General features: G+C 42.7%; 1 pseudogene; it reads right to left on the reverse strand.

The window, feature by feature from the left end:
• Positions 1–11,210: 11,210 nt before the first annotated feature.
• Positions 11,211–11,618, reverse strand: LOC103006355 (40S ribosomal protein S17-like; annotated as a pseudogene).
• Between the last annotated feature and the right edge of the window lie 7,904 nt (positions 11,619–19,522).

Below are 19,522 nucleotides of genomic sequence, written 5' to 3' on the forward strand. Positions count from 1 at the left end.
CCACATGCCGTGGAGCAACTAAGCCCGTGAGCCACAACTACTGAGCCTGTGTGCCACAACTACTGAAGCCCACGCACCTAGAGCCCGTGTGCCACAACAAGAGAAGCCACCGTGAGGAGAAGCCTGCGCACCGCAATGAAGAGCAGACCCCACTCGCCACAACCAGAGAAAAGCCCACGCACAGCAGCGAAGACCCAATGCAGCCAAAAAATAAAATAGATAAAATAGATAAATTAAAAAAAAAAAAGAAGTGAAAGTCACAGTGAGTGCCTGCTACATAATACCCACACCCATGTCTCGAATAAAAGTTGGTAAAATATGACAGGGTCTCATGAGAACATAATCAATAAGGTCAGAGAGACAATAAACAATGTAGGAGTGGAGAAGCACAACAGAGTCCTTAGGGCTGGGGTGGGTCTGGAAGGCTTCGTGGAGGAGGTGGTGTGGATAGGAGAAGACAGGTCCTGCTCAGAAGAGGATGGATTTCCCCATCATAACAGAAATTCATTTGGAGGAAAAAATAGGAGTGTCACTTCATTTTCAGACTTGCATTTTAAGGTCACTGACATTACCAGTGAATATAAAACTTAAAAATTAAGAACATAAACCCCTGAGTTGAGCTACCTATGTCTAAGTCTGGGTTTCTGGTTATGGAACCATGGGCAAGATACAAGCCTTGTCTATAAAACTGGAATAACAATAACAATAAACTCTGCTTAATACGATTGTGGTGATGGCGATCAGATAATGCACATGGTGTGTGCAGTACAGAGCCTGGGACATAATACACTCCCAGTAAGTGCTGGTGATGATTACTGCTATCGTTATTAATCAAGTGCTTAACAAGTTGCTATAATAACCTGGGTCCCATATCATCTCTCAAAATATTAAGGAACATTCTCGGTGAAGCCATTACTCACAGAAGATGGCTGTCCATTAGGGTGACGGGGACATAGCTGACACTGACATTCTCACCACGTTTTGAGAATCATCAGCTTAACTCGAGATCTAGCTGATGTTTTAGTTTGCCAAGGGGAAGAATAAAATAGCACAGATTGGGTGACCTAAACGAAAAAAATTTATTGTCTCATAGTTCTGGAGGCTGGAAATTTAAGATCAAGGTGTTGGCAGGTTTGGTTTCTCCTGAGGCCTCTCTCTTTGACTTGTAGACAGCTGCCTTCTCACTGCGGTCTTTCCTGTGTGTGTGTGTGTGTGTGTGTGTGTGTCCATGTCTTAATCTCTTCTCACAAAAGCACCAGTAGGATTAGAGCAGAGCCCACCGTAATGGCTTCATTTTAACTTAATTAACTCTTTAAAGACACTATCTCCCAATACAATGACATGCTGAGGTACTGGGGGTTAGGGCTTCAACAAATGAATTGGGCGGGGGATATATATAATCAGCCCATAATGGCTGAGTTCTGGTTTCCATTCTACTTCTATTGATACAGAGCAAAGGGAGGTTCCAGTGGCTTTTTTATTGCCTGCTTGGGAGAAAATCTGGAATCCTTCAAGCGCACCTAACACATGGTTCCATGTGCCCGCTCAGCCTGATGAGTCTGTCGGAAACACTCAAGAGCCACAAACCAGCAACAGTTTCCAGCATAAACAAAGCAGTCACTTCCAAAGTGCTTCTGAGAAGTGAAAATGAGTTTTTAAATATGAATCATTTGTTGAACACAGCTGCTAATATGTGCAGCCAATACTTCTCATTAATGGATAGGCTGAAAAACGAATTTATAGCCAGTCTTGCATAATGAAATATGTGTACTCTTTATAATTACTAATGATTTAGAACAGATCATTCCCTTGCTTAGTAAATGGTATTTTCATATTTTTATCTTAAATAAAATAAAATCATGTTAATGATATTCAACCAAAAGGAAAGGCAAAATAAAGTGGGCTTTTTTTTAAGGTTTTGGGTGTACATGTGTGTTTTTAACATGCTTTCTCAACTTTTATATTGCTGAAAACCTGCAAAATTTTATAATAAATTGTTGGCTTGTGGTGTTCAAATGTAGAAGAGCTATCCCAAATTATTGAGTTGTTACTAAAATTTGGTCTTGCAGGCTCTTTTAAAGGTTTGTTGTTTTTTTTTTTAAGGTACTTGGATCTTCAAAATGTTTAATTGACGTGGCTGTTTTCTCCAAGGCAGCACAAAAAAGAAAATGAAATTCATTAAAAAAAGTTTTCTACCCTAATAGCCTGGAGTATTCACTTTATCTTCACCAACACACACACACACACACACACACACACACACACACACACACACACACACACACAGAGCTCCTCTTAAAAAGTAAGAGCTTAGAAAGCCTAGAAAGTGAGGTTTGATTCCAAGGTTATTTTGGAGATTCTCTTATGTTCTTTTGCTGGCTTGAAAATGTTGTCCCAGTGAGGACCAAATGGTGCACATTAGGCCTTTGGGTATCCTGATTTACTTATGAAAAGTATTCACCATTGATTATTTTATTCTTTTATCCAATTTTCCTTTTTGGGAAGAACTCTGATGTGGATTTTAAGTGTACCGTTTACCAGAATCTAATTTATGGCCAGCCGTGAAGATTGGTATCTGCAAAAAAAAAAAAAAAGCTTTGTGATACAGGCTTAATTTACATGGCTTTATTGAGTTATAAAGTATAGATTAGACCTTAAAGCATAAATCTCCCCAGTGATGGGATGGCCATAAAGAATTGCTATGCTCATAAAAGTAATGATATTCCCTTTGTCTCATTTATATTATGTAAATCACTTTATGCTATCACACCATTGAATACACACACACTAAAATGTTGTTGGGATATTTAATCAGTAACTCCCTATTTTATTTGGCTAACATAATTCTAGTCTGACTTGCACTAGAGAGGCAGAGAGTGGTGGGAGCAGCAGTGTGGTGCTGGGCTCTGGGGCTGAGCCATGCTAGGTGGATGCTTTGATATTGCATCACTGCTGGTGACCTTTCAGGAGCTCCAGCTTCCATGAACTTGCTGACTTTTAATGAGTTTGCAGTTGCCCTCTCAAGTCACCAGAATGATGCAGTCTATCAATCAGCCACCTTCATAAAGGTCACTTGTCATGGGGGAGACTGTGTAGGGATGTGTAAGGGAAAGGTGGGGTTTCCCAGGGGCAGTTCAGAGGTAACAGGACAGAATGGTTGTCTCAGACCCAAGCCCTGGCATCTGACAGATCGTCTTTGAGCCAGGACCACCTTGGAGGGATTAAGAAATTCATCCAAAGCCACACAGATGGTAAATACCTACTGCACAAGGTAGTGAGGATTAAATGCCACCAATTATCAGTTCCTGGCACATTCAGTAACGTTGGCTGTTATCCTTAATACTGTGATGTTTACAAGGGCACAGCTCTATGGAGACTTAGCCATCATTTGACATCAGAAACATCTATAGACAAGTTAGTGAGACCAACTGGTTTGTGATCAGTTTGATTCTCTCTTGCCAAATTTCCACTTCATTTTGTGCTGGGTAGATACACTTAAGCACGAAGAATTGGAGATACTATAATTTACTAGCGTCTGCAAGCTGTTCCAAGCCTTTCAGAAAACTTGCGATTGCCAATATTCACCAATTAAGCATCCTGCTCTGATGCCCATGATCTGAAGAGTTTCACTTCTTGGCAAAAGTAGCCAGTCTGTGATTTGCGGGACCAATGTCCACCTGCTGATCAGTGCAGGGGAAACATCTCTGACCAGGCAGCCTGTGCTGCTCTGAAGGCTGGACTGGAATCTTGGTCCTTTACAGTTGGACCAGCTCTAGATTTTAGGGCTTCCCTCTCGCCTGGTCTCCCAGTAAGAAAAAGCTATTTCCCTTCCACAGTCAGGGGTGACTAAAACAGAGAAATAAGTTCCTTCTCTACGTACAGATGTCAGGACAAATCATGAAAGGGAAACGTGGAGAGCTGCGGGCATGAAAGCCGCGGGGTCCCCCAGCGGGCATCTCAGTAGTTCCCTCTAGCTGGGTCCTGCGTGGAGCATGTGCAGTGTTTCAGTGGGGCCCCACAGAGCATCATTTATCAAGGCCAAGGCTGCAGACCTGCTTCTCCCTGCTGTGATGCTGGCTCCCCGCGGCTGCCTCCGGAGTCTCAGGACAGCCCCTGTAGCATTTCTCTCTGCTACAGTGTCTCAGGGTTCAGACAACTCAGCCATACTCTGCAGAGGCTATCTCTGTGGTTGGAGTGACTGCAGCTCACAGCTCATGACACAGTTCCTGCTGAGGGTCCAGGGGCAGCTCTGGTGCCTCCACAGCTCCTTCAAGGAACCAGGCATAGCTTCCTCGTCAACACACCTCTTCCGGCCATTCCTTCTTGCTCTGCCCTGAAGCCTCACTGATTTGGTTAAGACATTCCTCTTCTGTTCCTTCCCTTGCCCCACCCCTGGTGGCTCCTAAGGGAATTTGATTTCCAGCCCTCATGTACTTTGTCAGGTCACTGGGAGCAGTGCATCTGGGGAGATGGAGAAAAAGTCAACTTTTTACCATTTTTCTTGGCAGTCTACTTGTATGTGCTGGAAATTACCCCAGGACCAAGGGTAAGAAGCAGGAAGGCCAGAGCAAGAGTGGGAGATAGGAGAGGGCCCTAAGGGCATATTTCTGACTGCAAGGAATAGAGTACCTGAAAGCAGACTAAATGCAGTTTAAGCAGCAAGGGCTTTCTCCCCCTACATCGTAAGAAATCCAAAAGGAGCTGATTTGGGGGGTTGATTCAGCAACTCAGTGGTGTCTGAGGTGGTGCCTCTGCTCTTTTCTGAGTCCAAAAGTCCAGAAGTAAGAGTAGGGTGAAGCTTCATCCTGTATCTCTCGGGGAGGGAAATCTTTCCAAGAAGACTCTCAGTATATTTCCTCTGAAGTCTCTGGACCAAGTTAGGTCCCATGACTGCCAGTGGATCAAGAGCAGCTGGAAAGTGAGTTTCTGGCATATTCAGCCTCAGTTTATCATTGATCCACCAGCAAGAAAATACAGTGGGGGCTGGCGACTGGGGAGGCAACAGACAGCATTGGTGCTGGACATTGTCATTTATGAGGGCATCATATTTCTGCCCCTCTACCCCAATACACTCTAAGAATATTTTTGCAAATGCCTATATATCTTTCTCCCTATCCGCTCGCTAGGGACAATATATTAAATCTTGCAGCACAGCTCCGTGTGTGAAAATTCTGTGTAAGATGTGGGTTATATACACATACAAGAATTAGCTTCATTTTCAAAGAAGAAACAAAATAGCATACCTAACTAGTGGTAGAAAATAAACACACTTATCCCTTTATTGAATCAGAGGATTTGGACCTGGGATCTGCTATGAATTTAAATGCTTCAGCAAATTAGTAACCACAGTGGTGAGAAAGCCTAGCACCTCTTCCTGATTCCTTTCACCACCAGGCAAGGAGCCCAGCTTAAGATGGAGATGTGCTGTTATCATGTGAGCCAGAAAATGTCTGAAAGGAAATATAGAAATGTGTGAAATATAGAAAGTATTTTCTAAGATTTTATAAACCATACCACCGAATTAAAAATACCTAAGGTTATCCAAGGAAGGAGAAAGGAACCTACTTGGTGACCATTTTACAGATAAGCTAACTGAAACTCATTGGTGGTAAGTACTTAGCCTAAGAGCTAGCATGTTGATCTGTCTGGTCCCAAGTACTGTTTTTTTAATCACATCACCCAACGAAAACCCAACACTCTAAGGATTAACAGAGATTTTCTTTAAATTCTTCAAGTGTGTAGTGAATGTTCTATTTTATGTAAATTATATTTGAAAATTAGACCCAGTAGCACTTGTCGTTCTTTTAATTTTTTTATTTTTGCACATGAGATGTAGTTTGATATTTATGCAGTATGCAAATGACAAGGCACTTCAGTGCTTGGCAACTGTGTCTCAGTCTGCATAATGGCTTACTGGACTGTTCAGTCAGGCTCAAGCAACCGCAGCTACCTTGGGACAAAAAAGCACTCAGTCTTACCCACCAGAGAGGGGATGGACTCAAAGGAGGATAACTCATCTGTAAAGTTGCCAATTTTCACTTGATAAACGAGGCATAAATGTGCTGGATAATAACACCCACGTGCTCATGGCCTAAGTCACAATTTGAGAGCTCTTCTATTCGCTCCAAATTTCTAAAACTCAAAACATCTATCTGTCACTTTTTTGTTTATTATTTCTGAGGCAAGATGCATATAGTTGTTCACAAAATGTGTGATTTTTCTACAGAAAATCATCTGGCTGGGAAGGTAAAAGCTTTTTGGAGTGGGTGACAATCTATTGCTTGTAAGTGAAATTTTCACCTTCTAAAATAATAGGGTTGTTCTAAGAAAGGCCCTTCTGTAGCACCTATTTGAATTCCCTTGCTTTGAAGCTAAAGGCGCTAAGGCAGTGAAGGTGAAAATTTAACATAAAAGCACACACAAAGCTAGTACTTAAATTGTCCTCAGAATTCTCATAACAGAATTATGTATTACCCAAGATATTGTAACTTCATTGTAGAAAAATATGCAGAAAGAAGAAAAATAAACTCATCTCTAACTGCTCCACTCTTAAGTAATTATTTAGAATGTTTTTCTTGTAATCTTTTTTTTTTTTATATTTTTACTGTCAGGTTTTCCAAGACTCCTAATTCCTATGATATATTCTTACTTAGGTACCAGGACCATTAAATAAAAGGATATGTAAAGTAGCTACTAAAATGTACTATAAATGGAATGATTTTTTAAATTTAAATTTTATTTTATATTGTAGTATAGTTGAGTTACAACGTTGTATTAGTTTCAGGTGTACAGCAAAGTGATTCAGTTATACATATACATATATCCATTCTTTTTCAGATTCTTTTCCCCTATAGGTATTACAGAATACTGAGTAGAGTTCCCTGTGCTATATAGTAGGTCCTTGTTGGTTATCTATAAATGGAATGATTTTGATTGGAATAGTATTGCGTTCCTAAGGTTCTCTTCCTCCTGTTGTAGATGGACTTTTGAAAATGCTTTCTCCAAATCAATTAAACATAGTTGGGTATTAGCATGTCAGCAGGACCTATTTTAACACATCCACTCAATCCAAGGGCACAGGGTCAAGAGGCTGTACTCATAATTAGAGTCTGCATTGTTCTTTCTGCAGCACATCCAAATCCATCATGTCATTTAGTCCTTTCTCAGACACTCTGAGCCAGGTACTGTTGTGACCTTTTTCCAGAAGAAGGACCTGAGACTCAGGGAGCAAGAGTTGAAAACTCATGAATGTCTGGAGGCCACGCCTTTGGACTCTGAGGCATGACCTTTACGAGCATTAAGGGGTTTGTCAATTGGAACTGAGGTTCTCGTTCTTGGAACCCTCCCAGCGGAGGTTAGGCTAGGGGGCAGCAGGAGGTTTCCTGTACTCCTGTATTTCCTGTAATGGGAGGTTAAACTAGATTATCTCTCACGTGCCTTCATCCTCTGAAAGCGTATAATTGTGTGTTCTCACCCCGTCTAATTAGTCCCAGTGCCGGGATGATAGATGGGCACTGAGTGTTCAACAAACAAGATGTTCTGTTCGTAAAACTAGGTCCCATGTGGCCCAGTTTCAGAGAAAGAACTGCAGCCTTGTAGGGGATTTGAGTTTGTTTAGGTCTCTCTCAACCACTCATGGCAAAGTGGCAAAATCCACAACTTTTTATAACTTCTCCGTGTCCTTCTCTCCTCTGCTACCCGCAAATGCTCAGGGCTTTCTCACTCTCCTGCGTCGAGTACCATCACCCCACGCATGCAGTCCTGTTCCTGCAACGCCACGTGTTTGTCCCCCAGTCATGACCCATTTGACCAATCACATCCTTTCTGTCCCCTTGAAGCTACCTGGGGGGTACGTTCTGTCTGATCTCTTTTCTTAGGAGGCTCTGCATAGATTTTGCCCTCTCTCTGCTCTCAGAAATCAGGGAGAGGGGTGAGGACAGAAAAAGCCATGCTGGCAATTCTGAAATTGTTATAGGTAGGGGAAGGATGAAGTCTGAAAGTCCCCACACATTAAAAATTGTGTGCCCTCTCACACAAAGCGAGGTATTGTCCCCGTGGTCGGTGTCATGCACGAAATGTCTAGCACCCTGAGTGCCCATGGTACCCCAGAGCCATCAATCTGCCATCATCTGCACAGCGAGGACCTTCCAAATGCGCTGCCCCTGCAGTGATATTACAAATGGAAGAGAAATGGGGGCGGGGAGCCCACGTGGGTGAAATGGAAGTCGCTTTGACTTCCGCGGCTGGCATCTGCAGTCCAATCGATGGTAGTAGCACTGACGCAACTTTGATGTGAGGAAGACAAGCACGTCTGCAGTAAGGCTGCATCTGTAACCACAGGGACGAGGATGGCATCTAACTGCTCAGCTCCCATAGCAGCGTGAGTGGACTCTGAAAGTCTTCATTAACCGAGGCATTAAGATAATGGAAAAATAATGACACACAAGACAATTGCTTTCATTATAATGTAGGAATTAAATCAGAACATCTTTTTTCCCACCCCCCATGTGTAGTTCAGAGAAGACTCTTTCAGCTCTCTCTCAGAATGAGGAATGTTTAACTAAATTCTATAACTTTAGTTCATTATCTACGAAAGCTTAGAACTTTTTTTTTTTTTTGGCCACGTGGTTTGTGGGATCTCTGTTCCCCCACCAGGGATTGAACCCGGGCCCTCGGCAGTGAAAGCACGGGGTCCTCGCCACTGGACCGCCAGGGAATTCCCAAAGCTTAGAACTTCATACATGTGGCAAGATGGGTTAGCTTCCCTCTCTGCCCCTTTTCTGCCAACCTGCATCACTCCTGGCAGAGTTCCTGGGAGTTTCTCACAAGATTAATAAAAAGATGGAAAACTTTTTTTTGGTGGCGGTGGGGTGGGCAGCATAAAAGCACATTAGAATTAAGCAGGTGCATTTATTTGTCCTCTAAAAGATCCAGTGTGAAAAATCAAAAGGAGCCAAAGCTTCCCGCAGCTAAGCGCTGGCCACCTCCTCTGCAGAACGGAGCCTAGAGCAATGCTCAGAGCAGGAGGACTCAACTTACAAATCTGTGATGCAGCCAGGAGCCCTAGGGTGAGAAAGGACCACGGGTGATCATGGCAGTGAGACAGAGAAGGAGCCTGGAAAGAAAAGGAAAGTCCAGGTGTGCACCAGGTTGAAGTGTTTGCACTGCCCTTTGGACACCGAGTGGGTAGTTAGCCAAATGTAAGGAGGTGGTTCAAGTAATGAATGTACCTAGGACCCTAAATAGCCTTATAACTAAGTATGTTACAAGCACTCAGTTGCATAAAGTTTTACTCCATCAAAATGTTAAACTAGAAGAGCAATAGTTTCCCTTGAAAGGGGCAGAGGAGATAGGATTAATATTTTAACAGTCACATTGTTGGTGGTGGTCCAGTTTTGCTTTTGTGATCCAGCCACAAATCTTTGATGACAGCTCTGGCTCTGCATTAGTTGACTTTATGACCTCTCGTGGGTCAATTGTATCCTCCCCCAAAAGATATATTTATGCCTTAACCCCTGGTACCTGTGAATAAGACTTTATTTGGAAACAGGGTCTTTATAGGTGTAATCAAGTTAAGATGGGGGTCATACTAGATTAAGGTGAACCCTAAATCCAATGGCTGGTGTCTTTATAAGGAGAGGGAGATTTGGAGTCGGGGACACATACAGGAATGAAAGCCATGTGATGACGGAGGCAGAGACTGGAGTGATGCAAGCCAAGGACTGCTGGCCATCACCAAAAGCTGTGAAGAGGCCAGCAAGGATTCTTCCCTAGAGGCTTCAGAAGGAGCACGGCCTTGCTGACTCTTTGATTTCAGACTTCTGGCCTCCTCAACTGTCAGAGAATAAATTCCTGTTGTTTTAAACCATACAGTCTGTGGTGATTTTTTATGGCAGCCCCAGGACAATGACACATGTCCTTAAGGTAATTGCTTAACTTCTCTGATCTCCTTCCTCAAGTCTGTATTAGGATGGTTCCCTCTTTTCTACATTCTCATAGCTTCCTCCGTGAACTTCCCTTGAAGCCACATGCAGCATTCAGCGGCCTTTCTGTTCTTATGTGTCAAGTTTTCTTTCCAGAATCAGTCAATAGCTCTGTGAACGCTCGGCTAATGTATTGATCTCATTTACTCCTCTGTTCCTGTGGCCATCCCAACGCCAGGAACACAGTAGATGGTTGGGGGTAAATATTTGGAGGGGTTTGTATAAACATTAATAGCAATGCATAAGAGTGTGTTGTAAGGATAGTAGCAGAACACACCTGGCTAGTGATTGTTTTGTAAGTAAGGCTAAACTAGGACATTGGGCTGTTACTTAACCCTGGGTTGTGGCTGAAACGAAGAGAGGAAAAGGAGGGCAGCAATCAGCGAGCTGTTGGGGTGTGTATGGAGATTGTTCAGGCTGAAGACTCCAGAGGCTGATACAGAATGTCCTCTGGGAGCAAAGGAGCTGCCAAGTGTTAGTAGCTCGGCCAGTTTTATCTCCACAAGGCCACACATTGTCAGGCGTCTTCACAAACGATTCACCTCCCCAGGCCTTTAGCTCACGCAACCCACTCATGGATTTTAGGAAAGTGTCCTGAGGACATTGGTGATTAGAGGACCTTCACCCCAAGAGTAAAACTTTCCCAACTCTGCCATACATCAGTTTTACTAAACACAGAATGATGAAAAGATATGTTGGAAAGAAAGTAGAGAGCTATGGGACAAGCAGAGGGGTCTAGTCAAGACTCTTGGATAGTATGAAAAGGTCCAAGAAGGTAGAAAGTGGTCCACCTTGAACAGGTTATATTATCTGGCTATTGTCCATGCAGGAAGATGAGACAGGGGGGCGGTTAGGATAAGGTACTATGTCCCAAGCCTTTCTCCTTTAACTCTTGCATTGGTTGAAATGTTTCCTCATTTTATTTTACAACGGTAGGGAGAGAATTTAGGCACAGAATCCATTCTCTTAGCCGTGTTATTTCAACCTGGTTTCTGACAATGAAAGAGTATTTTGGTTCCTGGGACAAGAATATATTTCGTCTTTGCCCCCAGTTGCTGGCGCAGAGCTAAAATTCTTGGATTCCCTGAGTGTTAGGGGTGAGAGGAGTGTCTTCTGTTATTCATAATAAGCCCCTTTTAACCATACCTGAGTTTATGCTAATGAGGTGACTCTTTTTTTTTTTTTTGTCCGATGTTTATTCAAAATAATACAGCACAGTTGAAAGAGTCAAACGGCTCCACATGGTGTTTTGAAATTCATCCCACCTGTTGGCTGAGTGACCTGCAGGTTGGACAGACTGCCAAAGTCTAAGAACTTCAGCATTTTCTCAGTGTCAGGTTCTACTTCAATGATTTCTTGATCCAGGGCTGAGACCTCAGGCACGTAATCAATCTCTCCTCTCTCTCACCTCCTCCTGCAGCTTGATGGAGATACGTCTCACTGGACCTCTCTGAATCTGCTTCATCAGATGTGTGACATAGCCTGCGATCTTGTTGCAGAGCTTCTTGCTGGGAATCATGCGATCTCCTCGCACATGAGCTTGTTGGTATGGAAAGCATTGCCCAGGCATGTGTAGTACTTCTCGACAATGACCTGGGCCGCCTTCTTCATGGTTTTGGCGTGAGAGCTGCCCATGTTGGTGGGTCCTTGGTAGAAGAGCAATGAGGTGACTCTTTATGGACCCCTAGATGGTTTCAGGGTGGAACTGGTTGCCAGAGGAACCAAGCACGCGGTTAGAAGGTTGGAACTTGCAGCCCACCCTCCCTTCCAATTCTGTGAGGGGAGAGGAGTTAGACATGGTGGTCAGTCACCAACGGTCAATGATTTAACCAACCATGCCTGTGCACTGGAGCCTTCATAAAAATCCCTAGGTGATGGGATGTGGAGAGCTTCTAGGTTGGTGAACACGTCGGAAGTTCTGGGAGGGTGGTGCACCCAGAGGGGGCATGGAAGCCCTGTGTCCCTATAGACCTTGGCCTAGGCATCTCTTCTTTTTTTTTTTTTTTTTAATTAATTAATGTATTTATTTATTTACTTTTGGCTGTGTTGGGTCTTCATTTCTGTGTGAGCGCTTTCTGTAGTTGTGGCGAGCGGGGGCCACCCTTCATCGCGGTGCGCGGGCCTCTCACTATCGCGGCCTCTCCTGTTGCGGAGCACAGGCTCCAGACGCGCAGGCTCAGCAGTTGTGGCTCACGGGCCCAGTTGCTCCGCGGCATGTGGGATCTTCCCAGACCAGGGCTCGAACCCATGTATCCTGCATTAGCAGGCAGATTCTCAACCACTGCGCCACCAGGGAAGCCCTAGGCATCTCTTCTAAATGGCAGTTCCTGAGTTATGTCCTTTCATAACAAACCAGTAATAGTAAATAAACTGTTTCCCTGAGTTCTGCAGGCCATCCTAGCAAATTGTGGAACCTGAGGAGGGGGTCGTTGGAACCCCTGAATTACAGCCAGTTGGTCAGAAGTATGGAAACTGGCGTCTGAAGTGAAGGCAGTCTTGTGAGACTGAACCTTTAAGCTTTGGGTCTCTGCTTACTCTGGGCAGTTAGTGTCAGAATTGAATTCAATTATATGACTACCAGCTGGTATCTGGAGAATAACGGACTAGGTCGTTGTGGGAATAAACCCCACCCATTTGGTGCCAGAAGGTCTGTGAGTACAAACAGTTCAGAGTTTCTGACAACAAAGTGTTCTTATCATCATTATTATGTACTATTATTAATAAATGGTATTTGTAAAGTTTTTTTATAGTTTACAAAAATATGTCTAAACAAACAATATCATTTGATGCTTACAACACAGTAAGGTTGTATTATTAGTACCCGTTAGTATTATTGCTTTCATCTCCATTCTCCAGGCTCAGGGTTATAAAGCTCATTTAGTCCAGGGTTTGTGACCCTAAATCTATTATTCTTCTCCTAGTGCCTCTCGCAATATTACCCCAACACCGAGTGGCTAATCCACTACTTCTACTAAACTGCAGGTGTTAGTTCAGTTCTTCCAAATGCCAAGGCCAAGATGGGATTAGCTGTGCCTGACACACCTGTGAAGGGGAGGTAGCTGGGAGACCCATAAGGTGCCTTCTTGGGTCTGACACCCGTGAACGAGGTGGGAAGGAAGAAAGGTAGGGGGGCAGAGTCTTAGCCGACACTGCAGTCCCAAGAGAGTTTTAGCAAGACAATGGGGCGTTCTCAAGCTCAAGTGTGTGTGAGAAGAGTCCTGCATCTTGCAGGAACGGGTCTGTCTTGGTGTCCCCGACATGCTCGTCGGCTGGGAGCAGCCTGAGAGAAGCGAAGTGTGGCTTCAACAAACTCGGGGCCAGATTCAGGGCCAGCAGCTGGGGCTGAGTCGATTTTGCTTCCAAAGAAGGAGATCTGAGGGGCCTTCTCTGGGCTACTATGTTCTGCTCTATGAGAGTGAGGTAAAAGTGTTGCTGTGCGGACTTCCCTGGTGGCGCAGTGGTTAAGAATCCACCTGCCAATGCAGGGGACCTGGGTTCAAGCCCTGGTCCGGGAGGATCCCACGTGCTGCGGAGCAACTAAGCCCGTGCAGCACAACTGCTGAGCCTGTGCTCTAGAGCCCGCGAGCCACAACTACTGAGCCCGCGAGCCACAACTACTGAGCCCGTGTGCCACAACTACTGAAGCCCACGCGCCTAGAGCCTGTGCTCCGCAACAAGAGAAGCCACTGCAATGAGAAGCCCTCGCACCACAACAAAGAGTAGCCCCCACTCACCGCAACTAGAGAAAGCTCGCGCAGCAACAAAGACCCAATGCAGCCAAAAATAAATAAATAAAGTAAATAAATTTATAAAAAAGAAAAAGTGCTGCTATGATATTCATCCAGGAGAGGCACATGAGAAAAGTCAAGCAGGAGGAAAGAGGATCTTTCTTTGCAGTTCTCAGCAAAGAATGCAGTCCCAAGGGAGGACTCGAGTTTTCCCCTCCCAATCAAATCTGTGAACACCTTCAGGCTGAAGGACAAAAGTCTCCCCCTCACTTGCCAGAGATTTGAGTGGAGTTCATTTTTGTCGTTGGACCCTACACTGCAGCTCTTGGAATCAACTCAGCAGTTTTGCTGATTCTCTCTCGATGAAAATTTATAAAGAAGATCCTAACTGAGTGATTTCCCTTTTTCTTCCTGGTAATAGCCTTGAGCAGTGGGAAGGAAGAGGCTGCAGACGTCTGGGTGTGGGACTAACTGAAAGTATCTGCTGCAACTAATGACACGAATGGGGATGGAATAGGAATCTCAGAATTCTCAGAAGTTTGGCCAAACTTTTTAAAATAGGGGTTTACACCTGCTGCATCTGCTTTTTTGCTATACACTCACTTCTCAGCTCCTTTTACTCTGTCTTGGATTTCTGAATTACTCTACTGAATTACTCCCTGGATGTCACAGACGACTTCCTGCGCACCAAATGGAACAACTTTTATGTCTATTACTGATACAAGTGTTATTATTATCATTGTGATTTTCTTGTTGTTCCCAAGGGGGAAACACCTCTTCCTCCTCCTCCTCCTCCCCCTCCCCTCCTCCTCCCCCTCCTCCTCTCCCTCCTCCTCCTCCTCGTCCTCATGGCCAAAGCCACGATTCTGCTCCAAACTTCAGGAGAGCCAGGCTCTGGCAGCCAAATGAAGCACAAAAAGCATTATTCAATGAAGAAATGCAGGGCTTTTGTGTACTGCATATGTTTTGTGATGGGCGGGGGGGATGGTCAGTTTGTGTTCAGATGTATTTATCTCCAAACTCTCTGGGATGATTGAAAGAGCTCAGCAGGGAGCTGAGTTGAGTCAGACTCAGACACCAGTTCCTACTCCCATCCCATCACTTCCTTCCATTGTGCTGTCTTGGGACATTCTTCAACTTTTCTGAATCAATATTTCTTTAGTTGCAAAATAGGGGTGATTCCCAACTCACAGAGGTCTTAGGGAGATTTGATATAATAATATTATGTGATGATATGATACTATGTACTGCAAACGTGGGAGGCACCCAACAGCCAGGACCGTTGTGCACAGCTGCACAGGTTGTGCACTGTGCAATGCCAAGGGTGCCATTTACACAGTTTCTGCATCACCATTTTCAGCAGCCCCATCCCCTAATGTCAGTTCCCTTCATCTCCTTTCCTCTAAATTGGAGTAAAGATATAGTGAAAAGATTACAGGGCAACTTTATAACTATACAGCCAGAACAGATGCAAAAGGGAGTCCATTCATTTATTGGCTCAACATTCAATGATCACTTACTAAGTGCTAGGCAGGCTAGACCCACAATAGGGGTTTCTGTTTCATTTCTGTAGAGTTTTTTTATACCCTTTCCCCCCTGTATCCTCACCCCAGAACGAAAGCAAAAGCTGTTTCCATCCAAGACCATGTTACTTGCTCTGGGGTGGGGGGGTCTCTTCCCAAACTCAGTCTGTGTCTCTTCTCTCACCAAGAGATCTCACACCAAGCCCCCCACTGTGTGCCTGGTCTGTCGGTCCTCAGGGGACAGAGAGATTCAGGGTAACTGAGGTATTCAGTGCTATAGAATCTGAGCACTAGGAAAGCCTGCAGAATTCCACACGGCTTTGACTTTCTGTCTCTTACGAGTCTGGCCATCTGCACTTACTCATGTTTCTTCCTAAAGCTGTCAAGAGATGCTTGCAGTCAGGACCTTCCTTTCAGACATTAGTCAAATGTGTGAAAGCTGAAAATAAATAATATGTTTTGGAAGAGGGCTTCTGTTCTCTGAGAGATAAAGTATGAAGTTTCTACTTAGACCTGCATTTTAGGCATGGAAAAATATAGGCAATATTTTCCCTCCATTTTGTACGTGCTCTTCAAAATCAAATATATATTGCTTTCTATCTTTGTCTCAATTGTAATACACTTATAAGATCAATAATTCTTACCATTAATATCAGACCTTTAGTTTTTCATTTCCACTAATTTTTTAATGTTTTATTTTATTGAAGGTTAGCTGATTTACAATGTTGTGTTAATTTCTGCTGGACAGCAAAGTGATTCAGCTATACAGATATATGTATCTATATTCTATTTCATATTCTTTTTCATTATGATTTATCACAGGATATTGAATATAGTTCCCTGTGCTATACAGTAGGGCCTTTTTGTTTCTCTATTCTATGCATAATAGTTTGCATCTGCTAATCCCAGACTCCCAATCCATCCCTCCCCAACCCCTCCTCCCCCTTGGCAACCACAAATCTGTTCTCTATGTCTGTGAGTCTGTTTCTGTTTTGTAGATAAGTTCATTTGTGTCATATTTTAGATTCCACATATAAGTGATATCATATGGTGTTTGTCTTTCTCTTTCTGACTTACTTCACTTAGTATGATAATCTCTAGGTCCATCCATGTTGCTGCAAATGGCATTATTTCATTCTTTTTTATGGCTGAGTAGTATTCCATTATATATATGTACCACATCTTCTTTATCCATTCATCTGTCAATGAGCATTCAGATTGTTTCCACTAATTTTTATATAACAATTTAAAAATGCAGTTAGGTGCATAAGTACACACGGATGTAGAAAGACAGCACCCAAACCCTGCTGGAGCTTGGCAGGTAGTGCCACCATGCTCAGTCCTACCTGGTAATTTATCAAACACTCATGTGATGGAATATTATACAGCCATTAAGAAAGATGAAAAGATGTGCATGCATTTATGCAGAAAAACATGTACAATACACTATTAAATAAAAAGCTGGCTGTAAAACACTATATAGAATAAAATCCCATTTTAATTGTATACTGTTATATAGGATATAAATAGCTAATATTTATTGAACACTTACTAGGTACCAGGCACTGATTTAAGATTTTACTCACGTTATCTCATTGGATATTCCTAAAACACTGTAAGGAAGATACTATTTTTATCCCAATTATACAGATGAGAAAATGGAATCAAAGTTTGAGTGAATTGTCCAGATCACAGAGTTAGTAAGTAATGGAGCGCCGACTCTGGACCCACATATGCTCTTAGCCACCAGGCTATACTATATAAACCTCCTCAAAGTTGAAAGCAAGATTAACAGTGGCTGTTTCTTGCTTTAAACCCATTCTTGAAATGGGTCATTTTCTTCTTTAAGCTTATCTGTTTATATAAAACCCATTTTATCTTATATAAAATCCATATCTTATATAAAATTCATATATATACAGATAGAATTATATATGTATATAACATATTTATATATAAATATTTGTATATATTTATATATAAATATGTTTGTATATAACATATTTGTATATAACATATAACATATGAATGTCTTACGCTGGAAAAATAACCAGTTAATAAGAATTAGAAAAAAGAATACAATCTGTGAAAGGACTTTTATAAATCTTTCTTTCTGTCTATTGAGCTCTAGATGTATTTCAGGGCCACTTTGCAGCATTATTCATCTGCCTGTAATCTTTTTAAATACTCCAAGGCCTAATTGTTTAGTTGCTTAATGAAAGAGATTCCCTTTGAGATTCTCTAACAAGCTTAATAATGCCTTTCAAAAACAGCTGAGTAACCAGTTAAATGGAATTATATAGGCATGACTATTTGCTGTTATAAGTCAATTTTGATATTTTCAGACTTTGTAATTGGTTGTGCCTTTTCTGACTCTGGGGCAAATGAACATGTCATACTTCTCAGTTTGTCAGCACAAAAGAAAATTGTTGTAAAGCTTTGCTTCCTTATATATATTTCATTGTGAGATATTAGAAAACATGCCCTTTCAAATGCTGAACAGACACTTTTACAAAAGGTCATGCTGACCATTGGAAAATTAGCTGGTGAATATAATTCCATTTGTCTTAGCAGTTCAATTAATCTTACAGTTTTAGGGTATGTGAGTACGGTGGAGGGGAGCAAAATCAATACGATGTCTAGAGTACAATCTCTGAATTTGAAGCAGCACAGGTTTCCTTAGGATCAGAGGAAAATGTCTAGTGAATGTACCAGAGCTGTGGCTTTGTGGAATGTTATCACTGGGGAGGTCTGTCCAGGGCCATTACCCAACAGCTAGTTATCTCTGTTCAAGCTTAGAGCTTAGATCTAGGAGTCTGGCATCATCCTTTGGCAGGTTACACTTGGAGACAGAGAATTTTCATTCCCTGGTCCTAGCTTCAGCTCATTTATCTTTAAGGTTTACTGACAGAGATAAAGGACAAGTGCATATTTTTAAAGAGGATTTTGGGGCATGAAAATACAAGGTTCTCAGTATTGGTGTTTTTTATCACAGCAATTGCTTTCTTAATGCTGGAGGAGATGTGGGTATAAGCTGGGTTCCCCAAGCGAGAAGCCTGCCCAATAGTAGTAGCTGCATTTATACTTCTGCTGTAGAAGTCATCACAGGACTGCCTGGTATTAGCTGTGTGTATGTATAGAACACAGCTTTAATAATAGTAATAAGAGCAGCTGTAATGATTTCCTGCTATGTGACACTCGCTAATAAGCTCTTTACATACGTTTGTTTTGTTAATTTCATCCCATCACCTGATGAGGCAGATCCTCCTTATTATCCCCATTTGTTCATGAGGATATGGGGGCTCTGAGAGGCGAAGCCACTTGTCCAAGGTTACAAAAGCTGCTGCAGAGGAGCAGAGTCGAGGCTCATAACCACGTGTGCCCAACTCCAAAGCCCCTGTGTGTTAAATCTCTGTGCCACACTGATGTGGAGGACACCCAGGTGGGGTATACTGCAGCATGGCTAGTGCCAGGGGTTGATGAGGTAGGTGGGAGAAGAAGGGGTCACTGTAGCAGCAAACCTGGGAAGTTTGTTTCCAATTTATTGTTCCCCGCCCCCGACTCCTAACAACCCAATACAGTTCTGGGGAGAAGCCAGGGACCGACAGTCACCCTTGACTCTCAGAGAAAAGTCCTGCTGCCATCTGTAGGAGAGGAATTCAAGCAAATTGTAAGCTATTGTTGCAAATTCTACCACAGGTGTCATTTCATTATTTAAAAGATTGCATTTGTTTTCAGAGGTACAATTGGTATTTCTAATAGACAATGGCCCTTGCTCAGTCAGCCTGAGTCTGCCTCCAGGTCTCACAGAAAATTCAGAAAGAAATAAGCATAGTGGCTGTATCAATTTACACTCCCACCAACAGTGCAAGAGGGTTCCTTTTTCTCCACACCCTCTCCAGCATTTATTGTTTGTAGATTTTTTGATGATGGCCATTCTGACTGGTGTGAGGTGATACCTCATTGTAGTTTTGATTTGCGTTTCTCTAATGATTAGTGATGTTGAGCATCCTTTCATGTGTTGGTTGGCAATCTGTATATCTTCTTTGGAGGAATGTCTATTTAGGTCTTCTGCCCATTTTTGGATTGGGTTGTTTGTTTTTTTGATATTGAGCTGCATGAGCTGCTTGTAAATTTTGGAGATTAATCCTTTGTCAGTTGCTTCATTTGCAAGTATTTTCTCCCATTCTAAGGGTTGTCTTTTGGTCTTGTTTATGTTTTCCTTTCTTGTGCAAAAGCTTTTAAGTTTCATTAGGTCCCATTTGAAAAAGAAAAAAAGAAAGAAATA

The sequence above is a fragment of the Balaenoptera acutorostrata genome, chromosome 16 (genome assembly GCF_949987535.1).
Source record: "Balaenoptera acutorostrata chromosome 16, mBalAcu1.1, whole genome shotgun sequence".
Classification (NCBI taxonomy): Eukaryota; Metazoa; Chordata; class Mammalia; order Artiodactyla; family Balaenopteridae; genus Balaenoptera; species Balaenoptera acutorostrata.